Here is a 3,886-nt window from a genome sequence, read left to right as displayed (position 1 = left end):
AAGATTAGGAATACTATTAGGAATGTGATCATGAGCCTGGAAAGCACGTCCTGGAATTCCATACTGTCGGCTTAATTGATCACGATTACCCGGATTATATGCCCGCGTTGCACCGTTTCCATCATGATCCCAATGATGTTGAAGATTGGGAATACTATTAGGAATATGACCTTGAGCCTGGAAAGCAAGTCCTGGAATTCCATACTGGTGGCTTAATTGATCATGATAACCCGGAAAATATGCCCGCGTTGCACCATATCCATAATTTCTTGTTGTTGGCTGAGACATAGGTGGTCTTACCAAATGTTCGGATTTGACTAAATTAGGAAATAATTACAGATTCACTGTTAAAGTTAGAGGTCGAGAATAAACAGTTTTAGATTGTGCTATCTGGTTTCTGTTGTTTTCTATGAATGTTTTATAGAGCAGAATATTTTTTTAATAATTCATTAAATTAAAGTAACTGATAAATGTCTAAAAACTAAGATTACTTTCTTGCTAAAAAAGGTGAAGATTCACCAAAATAATCAATTTGTAGCATCATCAACTCCGAATAATGAGAATGTTTGAAAATTTTTGAGAACAATTGAAAACATCTGCAATATTTAAAAAACTAATACCTGCTGCTTCCGGAGATCTTATTGGGCTTATATGTCTTATTGAATTCGAATTTCCATTTATGGCTTGTTGGGGAGAAGTATGAAAACCATTAGATTTACCACCAGCTTGAGGTATAATGGGAGCCTCGGGGAGATCACGTTGATCGAAGCTATCTAACTGACGATTTTTTATTGTCCTTGAAGACAATGCGCCTTGAGAAAAAAGCTCATGTGGTATCTTGACGCTGTTTACAGCTTTTGATAATTCTGTGAAAAGACAAATATAAAAGAATGCATACAAAAATCATTATATCTGGTCCCAATGATCTTTTAGATTTTGACCTGCTGCACTGAGTTCTATAGAAGATGGTGGCGCGACAAGTCGATTTCCACGCATGAATTCAGCGTGATTCTGAAATGGACTTAAATAATGTGTAGGGGCCCTAGGCGTGACACGGGTGTCTTCATTTGTTTCAGAAGTGTTTATGCCAGTCACCAGATTGTTTGGATCTGAAGCTTCTGCAAAAAGAAAAATATACGGAAGCGGAGATAAGGCTTATCTTCTTAGAAACGAATGATTCAGCTGGTGACCGAACGTCAGTATATACCAAGTACAGTGAAACTCGGAGACTGTGCCGGTTTAGGGTCTAACGGTGGTGGGATACCGACCTGCGAGAGTGCCGCTTTGGATGAAAACGCTTTTGTTTGTTCCGCCTGCGTGACCGTCGCACACTCCCCACAAGTCCTTTTACTATGAGTCGACGCAGAGCACTCGGCTCCTTAAAATTGCCCCCTCCCCTCTAACATCCATGCCCAGCTCTTCCTTGGTTCATTCCAATTGCTCCAATTCCAGGATATTTCGATTGTTCAAAATAGGTTTGTGACAACATAAGAAAACCGGACACTTTAAAAAATTAATAAATCAATTATATATATATATTTAAATTGTTTTTCACATGCAAGAATATTTCCTCTTCTAAAAATTCGTTAACTAATAGTAATTAAATCGTGATATTTAAAAGTTTAATTAAATATTTTTGCTCAAAGGAGTACTGAATTCACACTTACTTTACGTCCCTGGACGCTTGCAATACTAAGAAAATACTACTTGAAAATAGGTTTTGGAACGAAATCTCTTGAAATTCTTTGGATTCACTAATGATTTTCCTAAATTGAAAATTCGACTATTTTTTGAACAATTATCTTTTTCTTTTAAAATATCACCCCTTACTGTAGAAATTTCACCCTTTGTAGTAACAATTTTTAGTTAATTAATAATCTTAGTTCGAAATTAGTTTGCATTTTTTTGGTAAAACTTTTTCTTTACCTAAAAATGTAAATATATCTTTTAATATAAATAAATATTTCATTATTAAAAATTTGATATTGTTAGTTGAACACTCAATACTACAATTCAACCACTTTATTTTTAATTAAAAAGTAATCTTTTTTTTTTTAATTCCTCTGCTTGGTTGATATTTGTACTACTTTATTATTTTCTTTTTACATAATTTGTAATCGTTAAAAAAAATCACTGTCTGATTACAAAATTTTGTTCCCTCTAAAAATCGTAAAAAGTTTTTATTTTTCTGGATAAATTATATAAATGTGATTAATACTAAGAGTAGAACTTCTTACTTAACATATTTAGTCATTTTGAAAACATTTTCTATTCTCAAAATCATAAAAGTATATTATTATAGAAATAAGATTATTCAAATATTATTATTCGAAAAGAATATATATTATTATTTAAGAAAATAAAACGTCAAAGAATTACATTTTATTATGTTGAATCATTTGTTTCATTAGAATTTTCAAGAATATGAAATTTAAATGCTGAATTACTCTGCATATTGACTCATAAAATAACACTTGATAATTGTGTAATAACTTTTGGAATCTTTAAGCCTGAATTTATTTAACAAAAATATCATTATTGAATTTTTAATGAAGAAACATAAGTTTTAAATAAAAATTAATTAAAAAATAGAGTTAGGGCTTCCGTTTCCGGTAAGAATACAGATGAATGAGCTGCGTAAAATATAACTAGTCTAGGTTAGGAGTCAAAGTTAAGTAAGAAATTTTTTTTTCAGTACTGGCCTTTGAAAAATCTCAAAACAATAAAAGGGAGAAAGTATAATAAATACATACATCAATTTTTTTTTTAAATAGTTGAATTTCTAACAAAGGAGATAATTTTTCAACTAAAATGGGATTAATTTTTCAGTTAAAAAATAATTTTTAACAAAAATATATTTTGCAACAAACAACATAAATTTTCAAATAATAAAGCTCGATTTCAAGCCAAACATAGAATAGTTAAATTTTCATTTAAATTCTTACAAAAATGACTCATTTTCTGTCAATACAGTGAATTTTTAAATAAAAAGATTACTTTTCCCTTAAGGATGGAGTGCTTAAATTGTAAATTAGAAAATAAATTCATAGACCAAATAATTACGCCTTTAACTGAAAATATCGAATTTTTAATAACAAAATAATTATTTATATTAAACGAAATATTCACATTTTAATGTTAAACAAAAATAATTTTTAACAAAAAAAAGAAAAACAATTTCAAACTAAAATTATGAATCAATCAAAAAGCTGAGCTTTTAAGAAAACGAATTTTTAACAAATAATTAAAGTTTCTATTAAATTGTTAAATTTTATAAGAAAAATATGAATTTTCTACAGAACAGTTAAATTTCCAACTAGAAAATTATTTACTAGGAAATAACTTTAGATTTCAACCAGAAGGTTGCAATTTGGACTACAAAATATAAAATTTCTACAGTTAGAGATGATATTTTATACCAAAAAGATAAATGTTCAACAAAATAGTTAAATTTACAATTTAGAAAAATCATTAGTCAAGAAAAATAAATTTGTATAAATTTGTTGAATTTTCAACTCAAAAAGGCAGAATTTTAAAAATAAGAGTTAAATTTTCTTCTAAGAAGTATCACTTTTTAAGAAAATTGTAGATTAATTAATTTCAAAACCAAAACAACCCGAATTCTTTTATTAGAACTTCTACGCTGTTTAAATAATCAACTCACCCTTAAATTGCAATATGGGTGTGTATCACCAACTACCAACTTTGCGCTCTAATAAAACATACTAAATTCGCAAAAATGGAATATTTGTCGACATCTGGCAGTTAATGAAGAATGCAGAAGTAAGTAAATTACGTTAGTTTAGTAACACAAGCATTAGTATATCTCTAGTTGCTGGTCAAATGAGACGTTACAAAATCGGTGGGTCTATAAAACCCAGTGTTA

The sequence above is a fragment of the Belonocnema kinseyi genome, chromosome 7 (genome assembly GCF_010883055.1).
Source record: "Belonocnema kinseyi isolate 2016_QV_RU_SX_M_011 chromosome 7, B_treatae_v1, whole genome shotgun sequence".
Lineage (NCBI taxonomy): Eukaryota > Metazoa > Arthropoda > Insecta > Hymenoptera > Cynipidae > Belonocnema > Belonocnema kinseyi.
Note: the sequence above shows the minus strand (reverse complement) of the source record.